Here is a 12,837-nt window from a genome sequence, read left to right on the forward strand (position 1 = left end):
TTTTAATTGTTGCGTAAAGTATTGTTTCCATTTTGTTTTTATTAAGGGAAGATCGATGAGAGACGAGTGAAATCGTTGGACATGACTGATTGTTTTGAATTTTTATCCAACGACGAATCAAATGATATTTTAATTAATCAGCATCAATTAGGAGGCGAGTTCTCATAAATTTGATGGAATTTTTGTGCATAATAAATGAGTAAATATTGTTTTTCATTGATTAAATGTGTACAACGATTCTGCTCGTGTTCTGATGGAATAATCATTTCCTCGATTAATTTATTTGTGATTTATTCAAGTTGGCATTTCTTTTCTTATCGACTGGAGCAACTCATTGATGATTGAGATGAAATAAAACAACAAATGGCGCATTTATTTTCACGACAGTGAATTAACTGTCTCGCGTTTTGAAATAAATGAGAATTGCTTGGGAAAAATCTGTGCAGCTTGCCTCAACGACAAATTAAAATAGATAAAGTTTTTAAACAAAAAAAAATGATGACAACCGTGACAATATACATGTAAGATATTTCGCGAGATATTTTGTGAAGTGGAAGATGAAAAAAAAATGAAGAAACAAAGGGAAAATAACGGGGCTTTTTTACCTATTTTATAGTAATCTCAGCTAAAAAATTGATTGAGAGGGATGGAGAGAGCCTTTATAATGATGAAACAAATAATGATAAAAAGAAAATGTTTGTAAATGCAATTAAAAGTTAGAAAATCGTCGAATACGGTTATGGGGATGGTTCACTGTAAAACGTGTACTCTATGAATAATTTTTTTTTGTTCTTTATATATATATTTTTTGTCTCTTTTTCGTTCATCGTAAGATTTTATTATTTCAATGTTTCTTTCTTTGTCGTTTATTGTTTTAAGTTTGCGGACTTAGGCTTGCTATTTTTGATTATTGAAAATGAAGCAAGACGAGTGAAGGGATGAATTTTACCTTATAATTATTGTGTATATGATAATTGTAAAAACAAAGAACAAACAAAATCGTATTTACTATATCATATTCATTTCCTGAGGCATTCGATTGTCCTTCAAATGAACATATTGTTTAAAATAAAATTGAATGAATAAATAACAAAAAATGGATTATTGTTGATTTTACCTTGAGACAGTGGAGATTATTATTCTGGAGCATTTCAATTTCTTATTGAGCGAGATGATCAAATTTTACCAATTGGGAATTTTTTTTGTGAGATTCGGATGGTGCAGAAATTTCCTGTTATCAACTGACAGTATTTTATCAACTGTAAATTCTTCAAGTCCGCAACAAGTGTATCCAACTCATGATACAGGATCATTTGATTCATTATTTTCATCATTATCGCTTATTGATTATTATTACCTACAGAATGTCATTAGGAGAGTGGGGTAAAACGGATTTTCTGTACTGTTTCATATCTCGAGATGGGCAAAGTAGAATTTACGATTTTTTTTCATTTAAAATGAGATTTGAACTAAAAAAATTCAATTTAAAAAAAAAATCGACTTCGATATTTATCGATTAGATTTTTCATTTAGCTGATAAAATTTACAATAAAAATGTTCTTAAAAATTCATCTCTAAAATCCACTTATCAATGATAGCACTAGATAATTAACAAAAGATGAAGAATAGTATTTTAATGTTTTTATTTTTCAATTAGTTATTCATAATTAATATTTCAAGAGAATTATCAACAATTCAATCAAAACAATAATTTTCTCTCCAAATAATTATTAATTCTCAAATTATTCAAACACATTCAACTTCTTCGAATCGTATGATTTCTTTAGAAGATGAGATTGAATAATTAAAAAAACATTAAGATTGAATAATTTTTTCTCAAGCTTGATTAAAATATTAGAAAACTGACAACATCGCTTCATTTATTTATTTACATTTTTGTAACTGATTAAATTTGAAATACAAATATCCATTAACATTAATTCCTGACTCCCCTCATCACCAACATCACTAAATAATTAACAAAAACCTGAAAAATATAATTTTCAAGCTTTAACTTTCCACTAAATCAATTATTAATCAATATTCAACATTCCAATCGACTCACCAAACTTCAATGGCACAACACGAAGGAAATCTCCACAAAAAATTCTCAATTCTCCTCAAATTAATCCACCAAAAAAATCGTTAATAACCGCACTCGACATTGCGGTTGAATTATCAACAACCGATGCCGTTCCGTTATCAACACCGAATAACGCAGTAACTCTCGCCCGTTCAAAGGGACCGCGCGCTCCCGCGGCTCCCCTAGTTCCCAAATACCCCCACCGCAGCGCCGCAGTCGCCCGCGGTTCTCCCAATCCCGCGACTCGTGCGCCCGCCATTCGCTCGCGCGACGTCGAGCGTCTACCGCTCATAGTCGTCCCCTCCGTTCGGCATCCCGGTGATCCCTTTGTTTTTGTTTTACCCGCACCCCAAACTCGTTTTTCATCTGTTAAAGCCCCTCAAATGTTAATCAGTGACCGAAACCCCATCGCCCCACGAGAGTATAAAATCAAGTGTTGAAGAAGTGATCTAAAAACAGTGAATAAAACGTGAATTGAATAGTGCACATGCGAGAGCCGAGCACCTCGCGCATTCCGTGAGATTCCGCTGGAAGGTTAACCCTCGGCTGCTACCGACACGTCTTCAAGGTATGTGCCAAGGTCACTCTATCAAGCGTAAATATTTGTTTCCCATTTTTTCCCGAAATCCCATTCATCGCGGGCTAGAACGAACGAGTCGTTGAAAAAAGTGTAGTTTTGCTCGAGTGTTTTGGTGCGGGTCATCAGCCTCGTCCGTCGGGGTGAATGGGGTCCGCTCCTCGGCAACAGCCACCTGTTGGCTCCCGTAAAACCCTTCGGAAAATATTTTTCGGAGTAAAAATAACCCCGGCCCGAAATATTGTCAACAGCAATTTCCGGTGCTCATAATCACTTTCGCGATTTCCGGACATTTTTTTTCCTCCAGTCAATCGCTGTTTCCAGCTCGTGAAAATCGAGTAGACTATTGTGTTTACATTCCTCTGTTATCAGCGGCTTTTACCGAGGGGAAAAAATGGCGCAGAAACACGTGTGAGAATTTCAATGATTTTATTAAAGTCGTTTATAGGGTAAACAGGCCAATTACTGGACGGTTTAGGGAAATTCGAGTTTTGTGGTGGGATCTAAAATAAAAGAATCATCTAAATGGGGATATGGTGACTTAAATACCTTCAAGAATGATTTAATTAGCAAAAAAAAAATTATTTGAGGTGAAAATAACAAAACAAAGAATAACTAAATTAAGAAATTGTTGAATGCGATTGAATATGGACTAATAGAAAAAATAATTGAATCACATGATTACACACGAGTAATATTATTGAACGGTGAAATAATCAGTACAATTTTCATTTTATGTATGGTATATTCAATGGAACCTCCGTCAAAAAATTGACCTATTTATTCTACATAACTCAAATTTTGAAGATGAAAAACTGAAGTAAATTCTAAACAGAAGTTGATATGAATAAAAACATCTGAAACTATTGATTTAGAAATATCAAAGTAACACAAAGTCTTATGAATAAATAAATATTTCGAGGTTAAAGAGAAGATTAAAGTGCAGAAAAGAATCTAACAAAATCAGAAAAAAAAAAATTTTATGCCTAACATCAAAATTACCGTCAGTGTCAAACTTTTGCGATAAATAATTTGTGTCTGGGTACCCCAAACGTACAGGATGTGCCCTAGTAAAATGAACGACTATTGTTTAAGAAAATAATTGTAGAGAATTTGATGAATTAATTTTTTACTCTCGTCAAAGCTGAATAATTTTTTTTCGGGAATTTTAAAGTCATTTATCCGCACTGCACCCAACGACTTCCGTGGAGTTTGGATGTACCAATTTAACTAGTGGGCGATATTTAGGCAACTGGCATCATCTGTTGAATACGCGATTTATCGGGATTGTGTAACATTCCCGGTAATCCAGGAGAATCCTCGGATGTTTGTAGTCAGCGTCACACGTGTATTATCCAACAATGGAGGAATTGAAATCGAGGAAGCCTTGAAACATTCCATCCGGTGGGTTTAATGTTTTCTCATCCACTTGTTAGTCTCAAGTTTTGTCTAAACGACCACCCAGGCCTGTGGTATTTTTCTACAGGGTCTTTTTATTTCTCAACTTACTCCCTCTTTTGGCATTCCGAGTCGCCAACCCCGGGGAAACTCGTATGCAGTCTTTAGTTGTGAGAATGGAATTCGTCTTGGCCTCTGCTCGGTGCAAGGGGGCTTTACATTGAAAATGTCCGTGGGTATCTTCTTAGAGAGATAGATCGGGTGGGGGGAGTTAACGTGCGAGGACGGCATGTTAGATTCAGGAGGATCAGGGGATTCTTTGCTGAGGGTGGAGTGAGGATTTTGGATTTTGATACGAAAATACAACACAATTTTAAATCTGGAATTTTCCTCGGAGTGAGTGGTTTTGGGGGGGAATGTGTGAAGAGATTTTTTGAAGAGAAAACGATTCTCTACAGAAAATGACTTCTGACATTTTCTCCTAAATTGAGTAATTTTGGAGATAATTGTACAATTGATAACACGAAACGGAAATGATTTAAAATGCAACAGGAAGAAATGAATCGATTATTGATTTTTGTTGATTATTCGTTTTTTATTATTTGCTAAATTTTCCACAGGAAATTTCACTTGACATTTCCGGCGAAGTTCTTTCATCGCTTCATTTTTATAATTATCCTAGCGATAATTAGAAATTATCATTCATTATTTTGCTTTTCAATTCGAAGTTACGTAACACAACAGGTCCTGTTAGTTGTTCAATTATCTCGAGAGTGAGGGGTTGTATGAAAAAATGCCTGAATAACTTTTTTGAGGAGAAAACGATTTTCTACAAAAAATGGCTTTTGCTATTTTCTCGTAAATTGAGTAATTATGGAGATAATTGTGCAATTGATAACACAAAATGGAAAGGGTAAAAAAAATACAGCCGGAAAGAATAAATCGATTATTGATTTCTTGTTGATTGCTGAATTATTGATTTTTTGTTTACAAAATTCTCCATAGGAAATGCCCCTTGGAATTTCCGCCTAAATTCCCTCATCACTTCACTTATTTAATTATCTTGATGATAATAAAAAATGTTTATCACTTTTTAATGGAAATGCCCAACATAAAAATTTATTTTTGCATTCATCCTTAAACTTCACTTTTTCCATTAAATGATTAAGAACAATTAAACCAGTTCCAACAGACAAAACCATGGAACCAATATTAAATTAGAATGAGAATATTCTCATCTTCTTTGACTGAATTTCCTCACTCAGTTTAATTCAGCACAATTCGCCTAATGGGCCTCCAAAAACCGATATCGTTCGATCCCAGTCAAGTCCTTGGACGGTGGTTAGATCCTTGGGTTCCTCGGGGCACTTTCGAGAATTGGGTCGTGATCAGCCGAGACAAGAAACTCTCAAAGAGCCTCGGGAAAAAATTATGAGGAGAAAAAATTTCTACCGGTCTTTTATCATTCCGCTGAATCGTCCCAGCTACCGTGAAATCGATGAAATTGTTTCAGTTTTAGTTGATGTTTTGTTGTAAAACCATGTAAATGAAGCCTTTGGTATGTCGATGGAGAGAACAAAAAGAGTTGACGGGGGAATTAAATGTCTCGGTGGAATATCGCTTTGTTGAGAAAGATAACAAATAACTTGTGTTTGGAGAATGGATTGATTCCCCGGTAAAAAATAGACTAAAAACACTGTATAAACAGCAATTTTGCAACCACTCCACCATTCACCACTCAAAAGCAACAAAAAATTGTTTTTCTCATAATTTCAACTGCTCAATTCTTTAAAATAAATAAAGAAATACAAACAAGGCATTAATTCTCACCGATGATTACACGTCTCAATGTATAAACAAGACTGCAATCAGGAATTCCCGCATCAATTCTCAAAAAGCGAAAAAAATCCGAGATTTTGTTGAATTAAAGTTTTTTCCATTGAAGAAATAATAATTTCAACTCCTCAACTCTCTAAAATAAAAAAAAAGTTGCATGTTCCACCATGTAAACAAGCCTGCAATTAAAAATTCCGGCATTAATCCTGAAAAAGAGCATAAAATCCTGCGACTTTGTTGAACAAAAGTTTTTCTCCTCAGATTGAAGGGTAAATAAAGTCTGCGGGTAATGGTAGACGCAGTAATATAATTTTTTTTTCCATTCATCACAAGAAAAAGACGAAATGAAGAGTAAGGGGAAAAAGAGATGCAAGTATCAGTTAATGCCGGCCAGTGTACGACCTTGAAGGTGTGCTAGCCGGACCGCCCGGTTACCATCCAGTTGTTCTCAACCTCTTTTCCACTGCCGTTGAATTTTATCATTCACTCTATTGATATTGAATATAAACGAGCGAATACACGTTGAGAATCACTTGGGCTGGTGGTGCTCGTCCAAGTGGAAAGGGCCCCTCTTCCTCTCGAGCTTGGATTTTATAACATACCTAAGAAACACTGCTGTTTCCAATCTCATGGGCTTGATTATTTTCACGGGTCAATATCGCCTGACTAATGGGAAAAAAATTATTGTAAACGTTTTAACAGACAGCCTAATTTATTATTTTTCATACTAATTGATTATTTCTGTTTGGGGGACTAATTGTTTTAACACTTGCAGTCGTTGGGACTGTTACATCCCGTGATTATAACTTTCTAACTAAATATTTAGACGTTTGTTGCTTGAAAAGACATTTTATGATTGGAAATATTTTCTTTTTCTTCAGAATAGCTCATTTTGCTGAGTGAAATCGGAATTTTAGTTTCAATTGGAGGATTTTTTTTCTCTGAATGGGCTGTTGATGATGGATTCTTTGACGTTTCCAGCACTTTCTCATTGTTGAAACGCGAATAATTATATTGATGATGAAGATTATTCCCGAAATGTGATTTTTATTTACTTTTCTAAATCATCTCTGCACCTCATTTGATTCCACTCCAAAAGCCATTTTGAGATTAGAAATATTTCTTGCATTTAATGATAATTCTTGATTGAAAACTTGACACTGTTGAGAGTTTTTAACAGAAAATAAAGCAAAAATAACTTTTTTTAAAGAAAAAAATTGTATTTTTCAATTTGAGGATTTTTTTTCCTCTGAATGGGCAGTAGTTGATGGATTTCTTGACATTTCAAGCACTTCCTGACGTTAAAACACGAATGATTATCTTCATAATACAGATTATTCCCAAAACGTGACTTTTCCTGATTTTTTCGACGAGTTTCCTTCCCCCATTTCATTCCCCTCAGAAAGCACAATTGCTTCGTCCATTAAATGTCTTCACACCACGTAGTCGATCACAATCTTCCCGTCCTCCCCTTTTCAAGCACGCACTTTTCCCGTTTAGCTGGGTCGCGTTCTTCTCTACTCCGATTATTCATTTCTGTTTTTCATTCCTGTGGTTTTCCATTCAAATCTTCTGAAGGCATTCCACGGGAGATTCGTATAAGCTTTCTCCTTTATTTTCCCAGGGTAAACCGAATCTTGAACCCAAGTCTACTCGAAGTACATCGACCTGCCTTTGGGACGTCCTTCCGACGCTTGAAACTACACCCCTGAGTAAACCTCTTCCCTCAGACCCCCATGGGGCTAAATAAATTGTGGAGGATCCTGTATTATTCCTTCAAAGTAAATTTTTGTTTAATTAATTCCTCTCGGGATGTTACTAGGAAATAAATTTTCCGTTCGAACTATTTTTTTTTCTGTTAAAAATTGAGTCGTTCTCACCCATAATCCATTTGACGATGATATTATCAAATTTGTATAAAATTTTTTAAAGAAATACATGATGAATTAGTCATTGTCACGAGGAGATTACGAGAATGATATAATTATTTGAATATTTATATTTTATATTAACAATAACCGTAAAAATCAATTCAATTATATTCGAGTCTTTCCGTCATTTTAAAAAAAAATTTTTCAATATTTTTAATTGAACATCAAAGCTTCCATTCAAGTCCCATTCATTTACGAATATTTTTTAGAACGAAGTTTTTTGCACGTACTACTTGCACAAATGTAGATTTTCGAGAGTGGGTAGTTGTAAAAAGTATAAAGCTTCCCATTTATTGCTTTGGAAGCAATAAATTTTTAAATCTTAAAAAAAAAATTTTAACCGTCAAATTCTTTATTCGACAATTGAATTGATTGGAAGGACTCAGGGAAAGTCCTTGCCGCATGGAATGAAAATGTCCGAGTGTCAAGGGAGGAGTGAGGACAAAAATTCCTGGCTCGTTTTGTCGAGAGGAGAAAGCCAAGTATGGAAACACGCGGCCGGAAACTGCGCGCTCGTGAGCCCGCGGTTGGGGAAATTTTTATTTTCGTCTTATTTTGTTTCAATATTTTTTGTTATTTCCCCCGTCGGAAGTTATACGACTCGTCTTATTCTAGTTCAACTCCGGGGGAGATCGACGGCACTGCAATCCGGAGAAATCGAGTACGTTGTTACGACACGAGGAGTTTGCTATAATCCAAGTTGGCTATTTACTTTGGCTAAAGCGCAAGTTCTCGTTTACTTTTACGTTATTTTGATGGGTTGACTTTGCCAGGAGGCCAGCAAGGTGAATTGTAGTTGGGGTGCTATGAGGGGAATAAAACGTTTGGTAGATTTAGGATTTTATTATTTTTTCATTCGTGAAGTAATACAGTGGAAAATCGTGACGAGATAGACAAAATTCAATTGTCAATTCCTCATATCTTGATGAATTATGCTAATGACGACTGGATTTAGAGGAAAATATCCTGTTGTTTTCTTATATCAATAAGAAAAAAACTTGACAAAAAACATGTTTTTTAAAAATGGGATGTTTTTAATTGGTAATAACTCAGGATGGGCAGAGTGAAATTCAAAAAAATTTTTCTCGTTTTAAAGATATTTTTTCAACCTTCAAAACGAGCTCCAACAGATCCAAATCGCATCATTTGATCAGGAGATATTAAGGATTTAGAAAGGTTCATTGTATCTCACCTTTCCCTCCGTTAAAAATTAATTTTACGAGATGATGAAATTTCCCTGTTTAATTTCCTTGGTAAAATATTCTACTCGTTATTTATTCACCTAGGTTTCATTAGCAAAAATCACGAGATGTCAGTTGCCACGAATTAATATCCATCTTCTCGACTTAATTTAATTAGACAAAAATGAGAAAATAGATGATTCTAGTTGCGCTTTTGAATTCACGAGTGGGAAAGCGAGATTGATGTTTTCAAGTGCACTGTTTTCAAGATACTTTTTCTACGAAAAAGAAAAACATATATATATCTGGGCCCTGGTGCTGCCCCGAGCGTGACAATCAAACGTTTCACCTTGCACGCATTCATGATTTTCCATGTTGCAACAATCCCCTGTTTCTGTCGTTAAAGTGTGTTTCTTCGCCCCTGTAATTTCAAGGAGAATAAACTGTGACTTTTTTCGAGGTCTTTATGGGTATTTTATCATGATTTCGGGTTTATGGACTGGTTGAAGGTTATGGTATGTAAATGAGTAAATTAACGAATTTTATTGGTTTGGGGGAATCGACTTTATTGAAAGATACAATTTATCAATTTCATTTTCTTTTGAACCATTGAGGATGCAATTATCGATTTGCACTGAAGGTTCGGTTTTCCTCTTTAAATGAAGGGTTAGAACTTGAAAATGAGATGTTTCTTCATCTAAAAAGAGGATGAGAGAACGCTGTTGTTAAAAAATTGAAAATTCATTGATGGTTGCGTTTTAATTGTTGAGAGTGACATTGAATTTGATTTCAGAGGAAAAAATCAGGAAATTTTACAGTTCAGGAGTACGAAAATTCCTCATTCCAATTTACTTGAATTTTCAATCAAAACAAATACTCGGGTTCAAATTACGCTGAATATTTACCTGAATTTTCCGCATTTCTATCGACTCTCGCGCAATAATTGAACTAAAGTTGACAGTTTCCATCAATCATTCCCTAAAAAATTTTATTTTTAATAAGAAAATCCCTCGAAATCTCAGTGCAATTATAATGCGGAAATTTCAGTAAGAAATTTTGAACAGTGAATGAGAAAAATTCCAGTTGAATGCATTCAAAGTCCCGTCTATTTTTCACATATTACCATTTACTTCGTTGAACAATCATCTAACGAGAGGCAGTAGCCCATGAGTTACGCTCTGCTTATCCTTGACAACTGATTACCATTTTTTTCCTGTCGTTTCATCATTCCTCGTGGCTACACCACCAGAAGGGAATGCTGAGAGATAATAGATGAGGGTTGTCTGCGCAGGAAGTGCAGGGAAATTCGATACCGTCCGAGGGAACAGCAAGGAGAGTCTCACAGGATATGCGTTTTAAAGATTTCGAAGCCACGTGATGCTTGTGTGAAAGCCGTCCAACCGTGAATGTGCGATTATTCCAGGGCTTTTTTTTTCACTTTAATTTCTCATCACTCCCTCTGGATTTTCTTACTCACGGCTGATTAGGAGCTAATGCCGGGGTTTGAAAATGATTTGAGGTAATGGAGGTGTAATAAGGGGTCCTGAGCATGACGCAGTGGGAAGCATGGGAATAATGTATGATGGGTCTGGGGTGAATTGCTGTACGAGTGACCCCAGTGCTGGAGATAATCCAATGTTGTAAACAAGGATCTTGGGATTAAATTACTGGCATTGGGTGTTGGCGTAGCCACTTCTAATTCCTAATGTTATCACCAAGATGCTGAAGATCTGTGGCGCAGGGAATGTAATTATGGGAGGGGGGAAGAGGTCTTTTTAATTTTTTTTTTCTCTTCGTGAATTACGTATGGGGGATATTCAAGTGGGATGGAGGCAGTTAATTTCATTGCAGGGGCTATTTCGCTTGACCATTACATTAAAGTCATGTTGTCAAGGCAACATTATTGTCATTTTGAATTAAACCTTCTGTTACTTAATTTGTTTTCAATTCATTTCTTGATTCATTTCATTAAATAATTTACAATTTATTCAAAAAGTTTTTCCTCTAATTATGATTGAATTTAATTAAAAAATGACGTATAATAAGAAAAAGGGAGGAAAAAAAATTATTCTGATCCATTCGAAAAAACCATAAAAATGAAATATTTGAAATTTTCACGATTCACCGAAGAACCAAACAGTTCTGAAACCACAGCAGTTGAATCGACGGATCACTGCCGGAGAATTTCGTAATCGATTTCACGAGTCATCGGCTCTCAATATTTCTCTCCTCCCGATTCACCGTGAATCATAAAAAGCCGAAGAGGAGGAAGAATATTCGGAAATGGGTCAAATAAAATGCTCCCTGAGAGAGGATGTGAGAAAAAAATTGTTTTTGTTTTGACTCGTTGAATTCAGGGAGAGGTGTAATGGTGTCAAAAAGGCGAGTCGTGTGCCACGTTGAATTCAGGGGCGTTTGAACTAATCGTTAAAGCGTGATGTAGAAACGAAGGGAAAAACGGGTTTGCACGGGCCCTCGTCTCGCGTCACACGAGACGTCTTGTGTGTATTATCGTAGGAGGAAGCCAGCCTGAGGCTTTTCATTAACCGTTGTAAGAGTACAGGCTCAGGGCCGTGTTATGCAAGACAGCGCCAGTCGAATATTTTTGAAATTTCATCTCTAGCGTTAAATCTCATCGTATGATTTCTTTAATCATAGGGAAATTATTTTCTTTCTGTCAGTCGTTGACGAATGAGTGAGGCAGGATGATTGGATCTAGTCTTGAATTCATTGGGGGCCTGACGTGAAGCATCAGATCAGGAGATTTATTCACACTGTTAGATAAACATTGACATTTCATGGATAGGTGGGTTGTCAATTAATTGAAAATTCAAGAACATGTTTATCTGAATTTTTTTTTTAATTTTTTTGAAATTTTTAGTTATTTCGTAGTTAATGAATAAAAATAGTTGCGTCAATGTTTATTAATTTCGATGAAGGGAAAAAATGATATAATGTCAGACTTCTCGGAGAATTTAATGAAGTTTCAAATTTCGTAGCAACTCCAGCACGAAAATTCCTCAACTCACATTTCCCATAAAATCATGAATATTCACTGCGAAATATCGCTGACTTGTTAATTGAATAATTAATTAATTAATCATCACGGAATAATTAAACTAAAATTGAAATTGAAATTGTGAATTATCAGTGCCAAAATTCCGTGAAATTGCAGTCCAAAAACATTTAAGAGTGCATTTCCACATGAAAAATTTTGATTGAATGTAGAAAATTCAAATTAAGTGTTTTTATTCCCGACATTGCGTGATGGATCTCCAGCCCTCATTTTCCATCACAAAAGAATACGAAAGTATAATCACTTGATTATTCTCGAACATTTGTTGTTGAGTATCGGGCATCCATGGTCGTTATGGACACCATAAGTCGTGCCAGCGGTGGGTCATCAACCCCGAACACCACTGATCGATATTAATAGAGTAAATAAGCGTCTGGGGACACCTGCGTTTCCACAGTTAGAAAAAAAAAGGCAAAACACGAGGGAAGGAAAAACAAGAACAATGTTCCGGGAAAATTCTTATCTCCACCCCTCCCCCCTCCAACCGCCGATAATTCTTCGGAATCCATCAGAGCAATTCGTCAGCTCAAGCGAAAAAGTCGCGCGGAATTATTAATCATTGTGTGCTGGTGGGGGGACGAATGTGGGGGACGAATGCCGTATAAATTCATAGCAAGAGCTTCCCGGTGTAATACCATCATTTTTACGAAATATCGTCTCGTTCCACATGCTCTCATACACGTTTCATACATATTTCGAAAGTCCAGGTATATCTCTCACCCACGAGTTTTTCAACGTCTCAACTCCCCCCCCCC

At 35.7% G+C, this 12,837-nt stretch overlaps 1 protein-coding gene across 1 annotated transcript in view; it reads left to right on the plus strand.

The window, feature by feature from the left end:
• Positions 1-2,357: 2,357 nt before the first annotated feature.
• The window catches only part of LOC107040263 (titin), a 53,112-nt gene continuing 42,632 nt past the window's right edge, over positions 2,358-12,837 (plus strand). The window contains exon 1 of the mRNA XM_015260279.1: positions 2,358-2,651. The gene's annotated coding sequence lies outside the window, so the exon portion shown is untranslated. The remainder of the gene's footprint in view (positions 2,652-12,837) is intronic.

Source organism: Diachasma alloeum, unplaced genomic scaffold (genome assembly GCF_001412515.2).
Source record: "Diachasma alloeum isolate Michigan unplaced genomic scaffold, Dall2.0 Dall_scaffold_00326, whole genome shotgun sequence".
In the NCBI taxonomy this organism is placed as follows: Eukaryota; Metazoa; Arthropoda; class Insecta; order Hymenoptera; family Braconidae; genus Diachasma; species Diachasma alloeum.